The following is a 19,127-nucleotide window of genomic DNA, read 5'->3' on the forward strand; positions in this document are numbered from 1 at the left end:
TCCTTTTATACCCGTATGTCCAGGGGAGTGGTATGCAAATACCACTCGCCAATTTTCATTGGCCTTTTATCAAAGACCAGAGGTGTCTTGGGCTCCCAAGAGTGACCCCTAGTGTCACTACATCGAAACAACGTCTCGTTCCCTCCATCAGGGAACGGAGGTTACACAAGTAACCATGACGATTTTTGGAAGAATATTTCAGCTCTGTAGGTCCATACAATGAAAGTGCATGGGTGCCAAAATATTTAAGCCCCAAAAAGAACATATAGCCATCATAAAAGTAATCCATACAACTTCAGTTTATTAATTAACATCTTCTAAAGCGAAACGCTAGGTGTGAGAAATAGATCAATATTACATTTTTTTTTACTAAAATCTTTTCACTTCCAGTCAGCTGAGGGTCGAGGTCACGCAGCCTCACGCATGACGTAAGCCCGTTGGCAAGTTCACATGACAACTGATGCATGAAATATGAAAAATATGGAGGCGCAGTGTTGTTTACAACAGAGGAGGAGGAATGTTATACAGAAGCTGAATGGTTTCGCTATAGATTTGAATTTGTATCTGTTTCTTTTTCAAAATTGTGCTTGTGTGTGAATATCTTTCCAGCTGGCCGGAAGCAAAAATTTTTAGTAAAAATAAAGTTTTAAATATTGATCTATTTCTTACACCTAGCGTTTCGCTTCAAAAGGCATTAATTAATCCACTGGATTCGTATGGATTACTTAAGAGATGTGGAAGGCAAGATGTACAACTAAACAAGAGGATATGTATATCAGAGTCTCTAGTTTGAGAAATAGATGCCTCACATGTCCTCAGCTGACAGTTTCATTGAATTCTACCCCCTCAACACCAGTTTCATCTACAGCAGTAAAGAGAAGACTCAGGGGTGCAGGCCTTATGGGAAGAATTGCAAAGAAAAACATTTTATACTTCTCTTAATAACACACTGGCAACTATCAACCGACAGCTGAATCAACTGACAACGCTTCATATTTATTCATATTTTTATTTGTATTTTATTTTATTGTGTACAGTCTTCTTATTTTGTGTATACTGTATTTTGTATATTATTAGGTGCATTGTGTTGTGTAACAAGATGTGTAAATTGTGTTATGTTTATTGTAAGTGTCATACTGCTATGTTGCTTGGAACTGCACCCAAGACTTTCACCCACTGTTGCACTTGTGTATATGGTTGAGTGACAATAAAGAGATTTGATCTGATTTTGATTTGATAGTATTGTGAGATAATTTTCATGATTATTAATACACACACACACACACACACACACACACACACATATATATATATACATACTACTGGTCAAAAGTTTTGAAACACTTGACCGAAATGTTTCTCATGATCTTAAAAATCTTTTGATCTGAAGGCGTATGCTTAAATGTTTGAAATTAGTTTTGTAGACAAAAATATAATTGTGCCACCATGTTAATTTATTTCATTATAAAACAAAAATTTAATTTAAAAAAAAAGTTTTTGAAATTGATGACTTGGACCAAATAATAAAGAAAAGCAGCCAATAAGTGCCCAACATAGATGGGAACTCCTTCAGTACTGTTTAAAAAGCACCTCAGGGTGATACCTCAAGAAGTTGGTTGAGAAAATGTCAAGAGTACATTTCTGCAAATTTTAGGCAAAGGGTGACTACTTTGAAGATGTTAAAATATAACACATTTTTTATTTATTTTGGATTTTGTTTAGTCACAACATAATTCCCATAGTTCCATTTATGTTATTCCATAGTTTTGATGACTTTACTATTCTAAAATGTGAAAAAAAAAAAAAAAAATTATAATAAAGAATGAGTAAGTGTTTCAAAACTTTTGACCGGTAGTGTATAATATATATATATATATATATATATATATATACACACACACACACACACACACACACACACTGGTGGCCAAAAGTTTGGAATAATGTACAGATTTTGCTGTTTCGGAAGGAAATTGGTACTTTAATTCACCAAAGTGGCATTCAACTGATGACAAAGTATAGTTAGGACATTACTGATGTAAAAAACAGCACCATCACTATTTGAAAAAAAAAATATTTTTTTATCAAATCTAAACAGACCCCATTTCCAGCAGCCATCACTCCAAAACCTTATCCTTGAGTAATCATGCTAAATTGCTAATTTGGTACTAGAAAATCACTTGCCATTATATCAAACACAGTTTAAAGCTATTTGGTTCATTAAATGAAGCTTAACATTGTCTTTGTGTTTGTGTTTGTTTTTGAGTTGCCACAGTATGCAACTGGCATGTCTTAAGGTTAATATTAGTTCAAAAAAATCAGCTTTCTCTAGAAACTTGTCAGTCAATCATTGTTTTGAGGAATGAAGTCTATACGATACTTGAAATTGCCAAAAAACTGAAGATTTCATACAAAGGTGTACACTACAGTCTTCAAAGACAAAGGACTACTGGCATTAACAAGGACAGAAAGAGATTTGGAAGGCCAGATGTATAACTAAACAAGAGGATAAGTACATCAGAGTCTCTAGTTTGAGAAAAAGATGCCTCACATGTCCACAGCTGACAGCTTAATTGGATCTTAACCCCACTGAGCTTTTGTGGGATCAGCTAGACAGTAAGGTGCACGAGAAGTGTCCGACAAGACAGCCACATCTATGGCAAGTGCTACAGGAAGCGTGGGGTGAAATGTCACCTGAGTATCTGTACAAACTGACGGCTAGAATGCCAAGGATCTGCAAAGCTGTCATTGCTGCACGTGGAGGACTTTTTGATGAGAACTCTTTGAAGTAGTTTAAGAAGTTCTGAAAATTGTTTTCAAATTATAATAGTAATTTTTCACGTTATTAATGTCCTGACTATACATTGTGATCAGTTGAATGCCACTTTGGTGAATAAAAGTACCAATTTCTTTCCATAAGAGCAAAATCTGTACATTATTCCAAACTTTTGGCCGCATACACACAGTTTACATACACATACATAGCCAAATACAATTAAACTCAGTTTTTCACAATTCATGACATTTAATCGTAGAAAACATTCCCTGCCTTAGGTCAGTCAGGATCACTACTTTATTTTAAGTATCTTTAATGACAGAATAATAGTAGAGAGAACAATATATTTCAGCTTTTATTTCTTTCATCACATTCCCAGTGGGTCAGAAGTTTACATACACTTTGTTGGTATTTGGTAGCATTGCCTTTAAATTATTCAACTTGGGTCAAACTTTTTGGGTAGCCTTCCACAAGCTTCTCACAATAAGGCCTCAGAGCCTCCATGACATCCGCTCTGTTTCTATCTTTAAATCTCAGCTTAAAACACATCTTTTCTCAGCGCATTATTTGTCTATTACTGATTGATGTTTTATTTCCCCCTTTGTAATTGAGATTGTAACTTCTGTTGAAATGTATGTTAATGTACTTTGTCCTGTTAAATGTATATGGAGTGTAAAGTGTCCTTGAGCTTGTGGAAAGGTGCTATATAAATAAAACGTATTATTATTATTAATAAGTTGCTGGAATTTTGGCCCATTCCTCTAGACAGAACTGGTGTAACTGAGTTAGACTTGTAGACCTCCTTGCTCACACATGCTTTTGCAGTTCTGCCCACAAATTTTCTATCGGATTGAGGTTAGGTCTTTGTGATGGCCACTCCAATACCTTGACTTTGTTGTCCTTAAGCCACTTTGGAGATATGCTTGGGGTCATTAGTCCATTTGGAAGACCCATTTGTGACCAAGCTTTAACTTCTTGGCTGATGTCTTGAGATGTTGCTTTAATATATCCATATAATTTTCCTTCCTCATGATGCCATCTATTTTGTGAAATGCACCAGTCCCTCCTGCAGCTAAGCACCCCCACGACATGATGATGCCAACCCCATGGTTCACAGTTGAGATGGAGTTCTTCGGCTTGCAAGGCTCACCCTTTTTCCTCCAAACATAATGATGGTCATTATGGCCAAACAGTTAAATTTTTGTTTCATTAGACTACAGGATATTTCTCCAAAAAGTAAGATCTTTGTCCCCATCTGCACTTGCAAACTGTAGTCTGGCTTTTTTTATGACGGTTTTGGAGCAGTGGCTTCTTCCTTGCTGAGCAGCCTTTCAGTTTATGTCGATATAGGACTCATTTTACTGTGGATATAGATACTTGTCAACCAGTTTCCTCCAGCATCTTCACAAGGTCCTTTGCTGTTGTTCTGGGATTGCTTTGCACTTTTCAACCAAACTACGTCCATCTCTAGGAGACAGAATGCATCTCCTTCATGAGTGGTATGATGGTGGTCACATGGTGTTTATACTTGCGTACTATTATTTGTACAGATGAACGTAGTACCTTCAGGTGTTTGGAAATTGCTCCCAAGGATGAACTAGACTTGTGGAGGTCCACAATTGTTTACTGATTTCTTTTGATTTTCCCATAATGTCAAGCAAAGTGGCAATGAATTTGAAGGTAGGCCTTAAAATAAATCCACAGGTACACCTCCAATTCAGTACATCTCCTATCAGAAGCTTATTGGCTAACTGCAGGCTTGACATATTTTCTGGAATTTTCCAAGCTGCTTAAAGGCACAGTTATCTTAGTGTATGTAAACTTCTGACCCACTGGAATTGTGATGTAGTCACTTAAAAGTGAAACAATCTGTCTGTAAACAAATGTTGAAAAAATTACTTGTGACATGCACAAAGTAGATGTCCTAAACGACTTGCCAAAACTATAGTTTGCTAATATTAAATCTGTGGAGTGGTTAAAAAATTAGTTTTAATGACTTCAATCTAAGTGGATGTAAACTTCTTACTTCAACTGTATGTATGCTATATATATATATATATATATATATATATATATATATATATATATATATATATATATATATATATATATATATACACACACACACACACAGACAGACAGACAGACAGACAGATAGATAGATAGATAGATAGATAGATAGATAGATAGATAGATTTTAACTGTAAAGTACATCATGGTAGTGCATTTAATTTAGGCTGATTAAAAAAAAAAGTATAACAAAAATTAACTGTATGTGCTTAATTGTCATGAAAAGAATGTCACAATACCTAAAGAAAAAAGAACAGGGTTTAAGTTATATCTAATTTAATGTATTGTTTTCTTTTGATTTTGATGTGCATATGACTTGTGCATTTTTCATAAGATTCAACTACTAACACATTTTTTTAGATCAATACCATCTCATTTGAGAAGATTCTGCATCCATGTGATAAAACCGTGTCTGGTGTGCTGAGATGTTCTTGATGTCTCCATCTCCTCCTTTTGCTTTCTTTGTTTCTCTCTTTCTTTCTCCTGCCTGATGAGCTTATCAGTTTTTAGTATTTTCTCCACTTCACTTTTCAGGCTACAATGCTCCATCTGCCTGCTCATCAGAGGCACAATCAGGTTTAAATTGTCCACTTTCTTTTTGAGTTTTCCCAGTTCATCTGCAAACACAGTGCAATGCACCCTCTATTGGACGGCTTCTGAGTTCCTCATGGGTTCCCCCAACTTGGCCCTGATCTTTCCTTCATTTTTCCGATAATTTCCCTGATCTCCTTCTGTACCACAATCCACTCAGGCTGGAAACCTTTGTCATTAACTACGTTTCCATCCAAGGATTTTTTGCGGAAAAAATTTTAGCGCATCAAAATAAGACTGTTGGAAACTATTGCTAAAATTTCACAAATGTCAACACAATATTTTTCCATTTAACTCTAGTGTATGAACTCTATTTCAATACTTCAAATGTCGTGAAAAACTGGTTTGTTAACACTTTTTTGTCGAGAAAATTGTCATTAACGCAAAAATATATTGTCACATGACAGAATTTACCACAATCATTAGCCTGTGTTAATCATGACAACGGTATACATCCTTGAAAGCCAATTTATTGTACGTGATTATGGATTGATCTTAACGGCATATAGATCTGATGCTGCAAACATGACACTTCCAGGAGTGCCAACACAAATATCTCATATCATACACATCGACAAGTGCACGGAGAACAAATTAATGGCCACTGTTTGTGATTAATAAATAAACGGATGGATTAAATTAAAGTTACTTTTCCACACCATTCAAAATAATAGATAGCAGTCATGGAATTAGCCCATAATAAAAAATAAAAAAAATAAATGTAAAAAAAAAAAAAAAAAAAAAAGTCATTTCTATGCAAAAAGATGTTTTAAATTAAAAATAAATACACAATACTGGGAGAAAAGCTTCAGTCTGCTTTTTTGGAACACTAACATATAGTCCAATTCTATAAAATTATTGTTTAGCTTACTTTTGAAAAAATACCGGCAAAATTCCCTGTAATAAATTAAATAAATTAGCCTATCAAATGAATAAAGCATTAAATAGAATAATTAATTACCAAACGAAAAAAAAATTATAATATTGTTAGGCCTATATACTGTACTTGCCTTTTCTTTACACAAACTTAAATTAGCATTACCCTGTTCTTTAGACGAATCAAGTCGGCTGAATGACATTCTCAGAATGTTCTACACTTTTTTTCAAGACTATAAACTATCAGAACTATTTGTCCAATGCTGAGTTCACTTTCAGAAAACTAGCTTTTGAACATTTTAAAAATTTTAAATATTTTAAATCTAACCCTCTTTAGGCTACCTCAGATCGCATATGCTGAGCTTCTTCAGAAAATGTAAATTGCATTGTGACGCTAAAATTAATTTTAGATGACAATCAAGTTCAGTTGGATGTTAAAAGTTGCTGGACAAATATGTGGGACATAATGCAGTTGTGATGGCAATGCTTTTGATTAGATTATTGTTGAAAATAGCCTACTGAATATCAGGAATGTATCATATGTAAACACTGATATTACACTGCATCAGTTTTTCTTTAATAGCTGTGCACACAGCATATACACATTGATGGATAGTCCTTATACTAAGACCAAAAGTTTCCCCCACTACATGGTGCAGGTTGCCAGCTTGAACAGGGCCATGACGATTCACTTTTGGGTCGGAACCGGTGGCAACCTGCAATAGGCACAACATCAGGACCAATATTACAGTCCTATCAGAAGGGCAACAGCTCCCTTTTGATTGCAATTCTGTCTTCTGTTTGCATTTATTTGTAAAATTAAAATGACAGTAAGCTGTCTAATTTCAATGAATTGTCTCAGTACTCTCCCCATTTTACCAAAATTTCTGAGGAAAACAAATTAGGGACATCTGGGAGGCGAAAGGTACACAATTAGCGATATAAACACATTTCTGTATGGAAACGGCTCAAGGGCAGATTTCTTTTTCAATAAACCAAAACTTATGCGACAAAGTGTTTTTTTAGGCATGACGAAATCACACACACCATTTTTATAGATAAAAGGTCATTCGAAACAAAAAATTTTGTAACAAAATAGCACGAAAAGTGGATGGAAAATAGGCTAATGAGGATACTGTTGAGGTTGTGCATCATGGGATCCATGTATGAGTTATGGTCAAACTTGTTAAGTGGTTTGCCAGTGCCACTGAGATTCTGGAAATCTCCATGGGCTATCGACTCCTGGATGAGGTCCTCCACCAGCCTCTCCAAAAGTCACCAGTTACTGAGCAATCGTGCATCCCGGATCACCATGGCTCCCTCTTCCGCTGCCGCCTGCTCCATCTCCTTATCCAGGACCTGGTCAGTGGTGATGTCTACGTGGAACTGCCAGTATTGCCGTTCCTGCTGGCTGGGAGTGCCTGATCCCACGCCTTCAAAACTGAGGTAGTGTCTGTGTTGAGGCATGACCTTCAACCTTACCATCCTCATCTTCCTCCTGGGTTTGAGTGTACTGTGAGGCTGATCTTTGCCGAGCAAGATGGGCTAGCACGGCCCTATAGGCCTCCTCTTTTCGATAAAATAAAGCTGCGTCTACGGTGGGAGCTCCATAACATGGATGATAGAGCTTGGCCATGCGCAGGTAAGCCTCCTGCCAGGCTGCTGGCTCCACCGCCAGGCAGCTGCAGGGTATGGTAGCTCTCCCTCAAGCTGCAGCTGACTGAAACAGAGCTGAGAGCTCGCAGGGTGGGGAAACAGAACAGAGGTAGGAGAGCTCTGCGGAGGTCCCTGTGGTGTAACCAAAACAACCGTGAACGGCTCATTGTGCTTCCACACAAACAGGACCTGAACACAGTGGAATTCCAAATGCAACCCTTAGCAACTTTTCTTCTGGTCTTTAACAACTTCTCTAACTGCATATTGTGCGCAATTAATTATGCTCATTTTGGTGTGAAATAAATCTTTGTGGAATACATATCTTAGTGCATATATTATAGGATGTGATGAATACACAGACTACCCAGTGCATACTCCACATGGTATCTATCTATCTATCTATCTACAGTGCATCCGGAAAGTATTCACAGCGCTTCACTTTTTCCACATTTTGTTATGTTACAGCTTTATTCCAAAATTGATTAAATTAATTTTTTTCCTCAAAATTCTACAAACAATACCTCATAATGACAATGTGAAAGAAGTTTGTTTGAAATCTTTGCAAATTTATTAAAAAAAAAAAAAAAAAGAAAAAAAAAAAATCACATGTACATAAATATTCACAGCCTTTGCTCAGTACTTTTTTGAAGCACCTTTGGCACCAATTACAGCCTCAAGTCTTTTTGAGTATGATGCTACAAGCTTGGCACACCTATTTTTGGGCAGTTTCTCCCATTCTTCTTTCCAGGACCTCTCAAGCTCCATCTGGTTGGATGGGGAGCGTCGGTGCACAGCCATTTTCAGATCTCTCCAGAGATGTTCAATTGGGTTAAAGTCTGGGCTCTGGCTGGGCCACTCAAGGACATTCACAGAGTTGTCCTGGAGCCACTCCTTTGTTATCTTGGCTGTGTGCTTAGGGTTATTGTCCTGTTGGAAGATGAACCTTCGCCCCAGTCTGAGGTCCAGAGCGCTCTGGAGCAGGTTTTCATCAAGGATGTCTCTGTACATTGCTGCCTGGTTTCCTCCAGACATGACACTTGCCATTCAGGCCAAAGAGTTCAATCTTTGTTTCTCATGGTCTGGGAGTCCTTCAGGTGCCTTTTGGCAAACTCCAGGTGGGCTGTCATGTGCCTTTTACTGAGGAGTGGCTTCCGTCTGGCCACGCTACCATACAGTCCTGATTGGTGGAGTGCTGCAGAGATGGTTGTTCTTCTGGAAGGTTCTCCTCTCTCCACAGAGAAACGCTGGAGCTCTGTCAGAGTGACCATCAGGTTCTTGGTCCCCTCCCTGACTAAGGCCCTTATCCCCTGATCGCTCAGTTTGGCCGGGCGGCCAGCACTAGGAAGAGTCCTGGTGGTTCCAAACTTCTTCCATTTACGGATGATGGAGGCCACTGTGCTCATTGGGACCCTCAATGCTGCAGACTTTTTTCTGTATCCTTCCCCAGATCTGTGCCTCGATACAATCCTGTCTCGGAGGACTACAGACAATTCCTTGGACTTCATGGCTTGGTTTGTGCTCTGTGGGACCTTATATAGACAGATGTGTGCCTTTCTAAATCATGTCCAATCAACTGAATTAACCACAGGTGGACTCCAATCAAGTTGTAGAAACATCTTAAGGATGATCAGTGGAAACAGGATGCACCTGAGCTCAATTTTGAGTGTCATGGCAAAGGCTGTGAAAACTTATGTACATGTGATTTTTTTCATTATTTATTTTTAATAAATTTGCAAAGATTTCAAACAAACTTCTTTCATGTTGTCATTGTGGGGTATTGTTTGTAGAATTTTGAGGAAAATAATGAATTTAATCCATTTTGGAATAAGGCTGTTACAAAACAAAATGTGGAAAAGCACTGAAGCGCTGTGAATACTTTCCAGATGCACTGTATTTATCTATCTATCATCAGGTCGAAAGCATAACTGTTAAAAAAAAGTGAAAGCCCCTAATATAGAGTTATGACATGACAATGAACCACCCTGCTGAAAAAAAAAAAACAACAACAATAACAACCATCACAGAATTTCGAATGGTTTTAATGGTTATAATGGGAATTGTATTGGTTTTAAATGGAAATGTAATAGTCCCTGTGGATATCTACTGGTAATTAGTTGCCTTCTACTGGTGGCATGTTATGTCTAGTGGATACCATTAAGAACCAATAGAACACCTTTAGGCAACTTGTAAATCACATGTTGGTAACTATTTGCCACCAATAGGGAACCTTAGGACATCATTAAGCATCCAGATTCCAATAAGTTTCTAATGGTTACCCAATGGTTTGTTTGGTTTGATGATAATGATTTACTGATGAACACAAACATAGTATATCCAATTTTAGATGTAGATTTTTTTTTACAATTTGTTTACGATTATCACAACACAGCAAAATAAACTCAGCAAAAAAAGAAATGTCCCATTTTTCAGGACACTATATTTTAAATAATTCTTAAAAATCCAAATAATTTTACAGATCTTTATTGTAAAGGGTTTAAACAATGTTTTCCATGCTTGTTCAATGAACCATAAACAATTAATGAACAGCACCTGTGGAACGGTCGTTAAGACACTAAAAGCTTACAGAGAATAGGCAATTAAGGTCACAGTTATAATAACTTAGGACACTAAAGAGACCTTTCTACTGACTCTGAAAAACACCAAAAGAAAGATGCCCAGGGTCCCTGCTCATCTGCGTGAACGTGCCTTATGCATGCTGCATGGAGGCATGAGGACTGCAGATGTGGCCAGGGCAATAAATTGCAATGTCGTTACTGTGAGATGCCTAAGACAGTGCTACAGGGAGAAAGGAAGGACAGCTGATCGTCCTCGCAGTGGCAGACCACGTGTAACAATACCTGCACAAGATCGGTACATCCGAATATCACATCTGCGGGACAGGTACAGGATGGCAACAAAAACTGCCCGAGTTACACCAGGAACGCACAATCCCTCCATCAGTGCTCAGACTGTCCGCAATAGGCTGAGAGAGGCTGGACTGAGGGCTTGTAGGCCTGTTATAAGGCAGGTCCTTACCAGACATCACCGGCAACAATGTCGCCTATGGGCACAAACCCACCTTCGCTGGACCAGACAAGACTGGCAAAAGTGCTCTTCACTGACAAGTCACGGTTTTGTCTCACCAGGGGTGATGGTCGGACTCGTGTTTATCGTAGAAGGAATGAGCGTTACACCAAGGCCTGTACTCTGGAGCGGGGTCGATTTGGAGGTGGAGGGTCCGTCATGGTCTGGGGTGGTGTGTCACAGCACATCGGACTGAGCTTGTTGTCATTGCAGGCAATATCAATGCTGTGCGTTACAGGGAAGACATCCTCCTCCCTCATGTGGTACCCTTCCTGCAGGCTCATCCTGACATGAGTCTCCAGCATGACGATGCCACCAGCCATACTGCTCATTCTGTGCGTGATTTCCTGCAAGACAGGAATGTCAGTGTTCTGCCATGGCCAGCAAAGAGCCCGGATCTCAATCCCATTGAGCACGTCTGGGACCTGTTGGATAGGGCTAGGGCCATTCCCAACAGAAATGTCTGGGAACTTGCAAGTGCCTTGGTGGAAGAGTGGGGTAACATCTCACAGCAAGAACTGGCAAATCTGGTGCAGTCCATGACGAGGAGATGCACTGCAGTACTTAATGCAGCTGGTGGCCACACCAGATACTGACTGTTACTTTTGACCCTCCCTTTGTTTAGGGACACATTATTCCATTTCTGTTTGTCACATGTCTGTGAAACTTGTTCAGTTTATGTCTTAGTTGTTGAACCTTTTTATGTTCATACAAATATTTACACGTTAAGTTTTCTGAAAATAAAAGCAGTTGAAGGTGAGAGGACGTTTCTTTTTTTTGCTGAGTTTAGATTCAAAAATGACATAAGTAAACTAACTCTTTGCTAATTCTTCAGTTTTTATGTAATGTTTTATAATGTGATGGCATTAAACCACCATAAGCCACAAGAAACATTAGCTAAAACTAAAATGAAAAACTCTTCTCATATGTATCTTTCAACTAGGGTTGTCACTATCAATTATAGAGTAATCGAGTAATCAGATAATTATTTTGACAATAAATCAGAATAAAAAAATAAAAATAAAATACAAATAGACCTACATGAAAAACAACATGTGATGTTGTTTTTCATATAGGTCTATTTGTAATTTTTTTTAGCATTTCAATGAATTCATTGACTTTATTGAGAAATAAATATCCTTAAATCTGTTTGGCAATAATGCATAAAACAATGCATGTTTTTAACATATTACAAAGTTCTGTATATTGCTTCAAACAACTGGGGAATCACAAATGAGGTATTTTAATATATTTATAAAGGCTTCTTTGAACAATAGGCTACTGTTAAGCAAACTACTCAAAACGCTTTCTTCATTTTTCTTTTAAACTTATACAATTTTACGCCTTAAAAGAATCCATAGAAAAGTAACATGACTGAAAAAAATAATATGAGACAGTTTAATTTTTGTTTTTATTATTAATTTTTTTCACCTTTTTCACCGTTTTATTTTACTATATATATTGTGAAGACTTTTATTTTGATATCTGAAGAGAGTAGTCGCTCTTCTCCCCTTCTCTGAGGGAAAATTTATTTATTTGCCTTTTAAAAGTCAAAGGTCATTCCTCATTAAATAGGTAATATCAGATGTTAATTTAGTAACTGCTCTGAATTTAGTGAGTGCATTCAGACACCCAAAGGAGATGACAGGCTTTTTCTTTAAATCTAAAATGAAGTGCTCCCACACAGCAGGTGATTTTGCTGTTTTTGTTGCATGGAGTCACGGTCTGGACTGCCTCACCTCCGCCGTATTTACTCGAATTTGTACATTGTAATCACAGTTGTTGTTGTTTTTAATATTTTAATATTTCTAGGCATTTTGGAGGAGTCCAAGTGCAATGGCCTTTAAACAATTCATCTATTCATAACCACTGCACAAGCTAGCTTGACAGAGCTCGTCTGTCAAAAAATAAGGGGGCGGAGCTTAGTATATGCGCAACAGATTGACAACTGAAAATAACGGTAGAAAATTGTGTTCTGCAGCGGACATTAGCTATGGACAAACCCCCAACTCTTTCAGTCAGATAATGTCAGTCATTAACTTTTTCCTTTGTTGTTATCTCGAGGCCATTATTTAATTCTGAGTCCACTCTTTTAACTGTCTGAAGTAGACTAGTCCTGGCCGTCTACCTTATCCAGTGTTACCTCAGACAGTGCCAGCTATCTAGCTACGGATAGGTTTTCATAGTAAAGAAGTTAGTGATATAAAGTTAGGCAGAGCCGACTCAAAAAGTAACCCAAAAAAGTTAGAGATTGCTAGGAAAGTTCAAACTGACGTCAGTATAGAAGTAATGTTACCCAGCTTACCTAAACGGTACAACGCAAATCTACCACCCAGAGAGTGAGCTAGCTACCTAGGTAATTATTGCCACATAATACATTTTGTGTTGCTATTTGATGTTAAATATATTTTTATGAATTGTCATTTCTGTTTCTATATTAGCATGTTTGCCTACGTCCGTTATATAGATGACAACGTTCGTCAGATAGTGCCCTTGGACTACATCAAAGACTTCTATCCAAAAGATGTCTTGGATTTTGAAAAAAAAAAAAAAAAAGTATCAGATTCTGTGGAAGAAATCTCCAGATGACCTGGGTCACTTCTACAGGGCACAAATACTCAAACTGGCTGGTAGGTTTGTGGAGCTACACTTTACCCCCTAAATGTATCTGGCCATTTTATCCTGAAATAAGTATATCCTGGTCAAACTCTCTGTTGCACTGCTAGACACCATAGATGTGACACTTGCAGCCCCTGCTACAAAAGTTTCTGATAACAACCCCTAAACAGTTGTACTGCTGACTGACACAGAACTTTGAACTTGTTTTGTGTGTGTGTGTGTTTGTTTGTTTGTTTGTTTGTTTTTACAGTGACCATTACTTGTATTTAGATTAAAATGTCTTTCTTCTGTTGAACAGAAAGTGAAGAGGAATTAAAGTGTGCGCGAGTCTCTATTCCTCCGCTCCAAAGTGACGAGGAAGACTGCTCATCTACAAAAAGCTCCATTAATCCAACTGTAGGCTATGTGATGTGTTTCTCTAAATCAATACCAATAACTCCATGGACAAGAACCTATGATATTAATATACTACAGTATCCTTACATTGTATAAACTTTATTGCCAGACATTGTCACCTATCTCCTATCTCTCATTAACATTTGCATTTATTCATTTACAAGCGACTTACAAATGAGGAACATTGAAAGCAATTTGTCGTAAGAGCCAACAGTATTCTTAGTACACAATGCCAAGTTTAAAGTGTAGCAAGATTAGTACACAAGCTAGAGCAGAGTTGAACTGCAGAAAAGAAGAGAAAGAAGACAAGCTTTTAAATAGTAAGTACCTCTGTTTATGGTTGTGGATTGATCAAATGCTTGTGGAAGAGCTGTGTCTACAAGTTTTTCTTGAAAGTAGTGATGGTCTCAACAGATCGGGTGGAGGATGGCAGTTCGTTCCACCAAAGAGGAACAGAGAAAGCTTTTGGAAAGCGACTTGGTGCCTCCTTGTGAGGAAACAACCAAGCGCTGCTTGTTCACTGACTGTAAATTGCAGAAGGGAACATACACTTGTACAAGTGTATTGAGGTAGGAGGGTGCTGTTCCAGTGGCCATCCTGAATGACAGCATTAAAACCTTGAATTTGATGCATGCGTCTACAGGTAGCCAGTGGAGTGAGACCAAGAGATGTATGATGTTTGCCCTCTTTGATTGACTGAAGACTAGACGCGCTGCCACGTTCTCTCACCTATGACCTATCTCTGTCAATTTTGAAGGAATAACAATAATAAAAAATAAAAATATAAAGAATAAAAAATAAAAAGTATAAAAATTCTGTCATTATTTTCTCACCATTATCAGATTTTTCCCACAGATTTCTGTTTTTGCAGCGGGGAGAGACCTGGAACTGATTCAAACTAATAACATGTAAACCTTTTAATTTTCATTGTGCATCACACAACACAATGGAAAGACGAGTTGTCTTGAGTTGCTGGAAATTCAGCAGCGATGTGGTATTTTCAGCAGTGTCATATGTAATGTTAAGCCAGAGACTATTTTGGTATAGTGCTGTGGGAAGCACTGAATTATGTTGCTCTAAACCTGTATGACTTTCTTTCTTCCTCAGAACACAAAAGCAGCTATTTAAAAAAATGTCATGTTCGTTCTTGTCCATACAATAGCAGTGGACAGTGACAGTCTCTATTCAAGCTTCAAAATAATACAAAAATATCAAAAAAGTATTCCAAACTACCCTGGCCTTGAGTGTTCTAAAGACATAGGATAGGGTTTGGAGAGAACAAAGTGTGTGAATAGGAGGCAGAGAATATTTTCACTAAAAAATGACTTACATTTTTATATATACCCTATAGTACTTGGATTATAAAACATGAGTCACTTTAAAAAAATATTATATTTTTGTGTCCTTTTGAAGCTTGAAAACAGACATGTTTTTTTCAAAGAAAAAACATCATGCAGGTTTAGATCAAAATGTTTTATTTTTGGGTGAACTATCCCTTAAAATGTTTGTTTTTTGTTAGTTTTTTTACATAACCTCATGCTCTTTGTGGAAATCAATGTTGTTTGTACAGCACCAAAATGTGAGAATTAGTCAATGAGAGAACTATTTTTCTGTTTATTTTAAAGTGTGAAAAAAAAAAAAAAAGACAGCAGTTCAAACCATGCAAAAAAGGAAGAATTGAATGGACATCCTGAAAGAGAAAAAAAAAAGGTTGTCCAGAGCAATTTTGACTCGAGAGATGAATATATCCCCATGGCTCTGCACAAGAAGCTACAAGACAAATATTATAAGGTCAAAAAAAGGATGCGAGAGGGGGAGATGGCCAATGAGGAAAAAGAAAAAACAATAAAATGTTTAAAAGAAGAGAAAAGGTAGATGAAGACTGTACTGCAGCAACTAAGGCGGTTAAACCTCCTTCTCCAAAAGGAGCTCTTCCAAAAAAAAAATTCAATTTCAAACTGTTTGGCTATTAATTTTACATGCATGTGTTTAAAGATATTAGAAAGAATAAGAAACTTTCACATGTAATGTATAACATGTGATTTTCCCTTTTTTGGCAACAAAAAATAATAAAAGTATTGCTTAATCTGATATTACAGTAACACAAATGGAGCCACAACCCACTTCTGCAGATCACACTACACTCCCACTGAAGAACATGAGCTTGAAGAACAGACTGCTATGAAAGGACAGGCGGTGACAAGTTATGTGGTAGACAGGAAAACAACAAACTCAAAATATTCCTATCATTTTCATTTTTAAAAAAAATTCAATAAGCCATCCAAATGCCTTCAGTGTTAACAGAAAACAACGGTAGATCTTAATGATTAAATGTATTTATTTAACCCTTATGTTCTGTTTTGGGACATTGTTATGTCCTCTTCAAATAGTAAAAAAACATATGCATCGATATTTTTTTATCCTGATATTTCATGAATTTTCCTAATTACATATGATCTTTTCAGAAATGTGTTTTTTAGTTAATGATAATGTTTCTGATGTCCGCTATGACATAACTACACACATGTGATTTTTGGGGTCATATTGAACCCAGTAATAAATGTTATTGAGAGCAAAGGATTTTCACATGCTTCGAATCTGTTTGGTACCTAAGGTGCAATTTCTCAATACAAAACACTCTCTCTCTCTCTCTCTCTCTCTCTACTCTCTCACACACTCTCTCACACACTCTCTCACACACTCTCTCACACACACACACTCTTTTTCTCTCTCTTGTTCTCTATCATACACACACACACACACACACACACATACACACAATTACATGTAGATGCGATCCTCCTTCAAAGCTATATTGGGCTACGCTTCTTGCTGGAGTATACAGATCAAAAGGTGAGGCTACAAGTACCCTTTGGAATGCAAAGGCTGGTAGAGCTATTTTCCCAGCTACCATGTCTCTTGAAACTTTTCATGTCCTGTCACGAGTCATACGCTTTGACAACAGGGAGACAAGAGTTCACAGGAGGGAACATGACAAACTGGCAGCCATAAAGGATGTTTGGGATAGATGGGTTCAGCAACTGCCCTTCTTCTATAACCCATGTTCCTATGTGTCTGTCGATGAATGTCTTGTTCCGTTCAGAGGAAAATGTCCCTTTCGGCAGTACATGCCAAGTAAGCCTGTGAGATATGGTATAAAGATATGGGCAGCTTGTGATGACAATAATAGCTATGCTTGGAAATTATAAGTCTACACTGGAAAACCTCCTGGAGGTGCATCAGAAAAAACCAGACTATGAGAGTTGTGTTGGATGTCACTGATGGGCTCTCTGGCCATAATGTGACATGTGACAACTTTTTTACTTCATATGCACTAGGAGAAGAACTGCTGAAAATAAAGCTTATAATGTTGGGCACAACAAGAAAAAACAAGACTGAGCTTCGAAAAGAGCTTGTTCAGACTAAAGGAAGGGAGACAACATCGTCCATCTTTGCATTCACTGACACTACTACACTTGTCTCCTACTACCCCCCCAAAAATAAAAATGTCCTCCTGATGAGCACATTGCACAAAGATACATCTTTGAGCACTAGAGATGACAAAAAACAGACATGGTGTTAGATTACAATAACACAAAAGGAGGGGTAGACAACCTGGACAAAGTGGTTGCCACATACAGCTGTCAACGAAAGACCGCTCGTTGGCCCCAGGTAATATTCTTCAACATCCTGGATCAGTGAATACAATTGCGTTTGTGATATGGTGTGCCATCAACAATGAGTGGTGTGGTGGCAAAATGAACCGGAGGAGAATATTCTTGGAGCAGCTAGGATATGCCTTGGTGAGGCCTCACACTGACAGGAGAGAACGCCTTCCTAGGTCACTTTTTGCTGCATCCACTGTGAGGGAGATTCAAAGTCGGCCTGAAGCAATCACTTCTTCAGCAGCTGCTGGAAAAAGTGGATGATGCCAGGTCTGCTCCAGAAAAAATTATTCAAAGACTAACAAAAGATGTCTGAAATGTCATCTTTCTATATACCATTTTTTTTAAATTATTATTATTTTGTGTAATCAAAAGTTATATGGTTATTTTGGATTTCTTTTCTTCTTTTTTTTTTTTCTGAAACGTGCCCTTGAAATGTGCATGAAATTTACATTTGGCTGTCCTGTTGCCCAGACGATGTGTATATAATGTAAATTTGCACATAGTTAGTTTGCCTGGTTAGTGAGTGTGTAGTAAAAAAAGCACTTTTGCATTTACTTAATTTTTCTTTAAAAAAAACAAAACAAAACAAAACAAAAAAAAAACAGTAACATCTGACATAAGTAATATTACTATTTTTGAAAACAATTTTTTTGTGATTTTTTTTTTTCAAACAAAAGGGATATTTATATTTGTTAAATAACATATATAGAACATATACAGCTATATTTAGTTCATTATTTTGTGTAAATTAAGAAATGATATGGTTATTTCTGTATTTAGTTGCTTTTCTGAAATGCACATTCCTATTTCAGTAAATGTAAGAGTTAATGATACACTTATTTCTATTCTTTTATCAGTTCAATAAGCTCAGGATAAATGGAAAGGAACATTTAAGCAGGAAAAAAAAAAGGTTTATTTTATTTAATAATTATAATTAGCATTTTCACACTTTAATCATTGAGGTAACAGTGACCCCAAACAACAAGGAAGTGAAGCAAATCACAACAGAACATAAGGGTTAAAGGTTACTGAAATTTTGGCGACTGGCGTTACCTTTGTCATGGTCAAAGGCCATGTTTCCACCTGGTATTAAGATGAGTTTTCTGGGATCTGATTCGGTGGTCTGCCGAAATGCATTGCTGTTTCCACCTGGTATGAACATTGTCTCCCGTCGCCGCTTGAAATGGGATTTGTCCCCTCTTATTTCATCACACCCTGCATATGGAGAGATAAACAACCTGCCCTCATACCCCCACTCACACACACGCTCATGATAATAAACGCCAGGGGACAAATAAATAACATTACACATAACATTAAATGAGGCCTCCCTGGAGAAAAGAAACACACAAGCATGTAAAACAAATAATCCAACAACAAAATGTACTGCT

The 19,127-nt window shown here is 37.4% G+C and overlaps 1 pseudogene; it reads right to left on the reverse strand.

Annotated features, from left to right (window-relative positions):
• Positions 1–5,157: 5,157 nt before the first annotated feature.
• On the reverse strand, positions 5,158–8,136 carry LOC127448024 (dnaJ homolog subfamily C member 28-like; annotated as a pseudogene).
• Positions 8,137–19,127: the final 10,991 nt, after the last annotated feature.

The sequence above is a fragment of the Myxocyprinus asiaticus genome, chromosome 11 (genome assembly GCF_019703515.2).
Source record: "Myxocyprinus asiaticus isolate MX2 ecotype Aquarium Trade chromosome 11, UBuf_Myxa_2, whole genome shotgun sequence".
NCBI lineage: Eukaryota > Metazoa > Chordata > Actinopteri > Cypriniformes > Catostomidae > Myxocyprinus > Myxocyprinus asiaticus.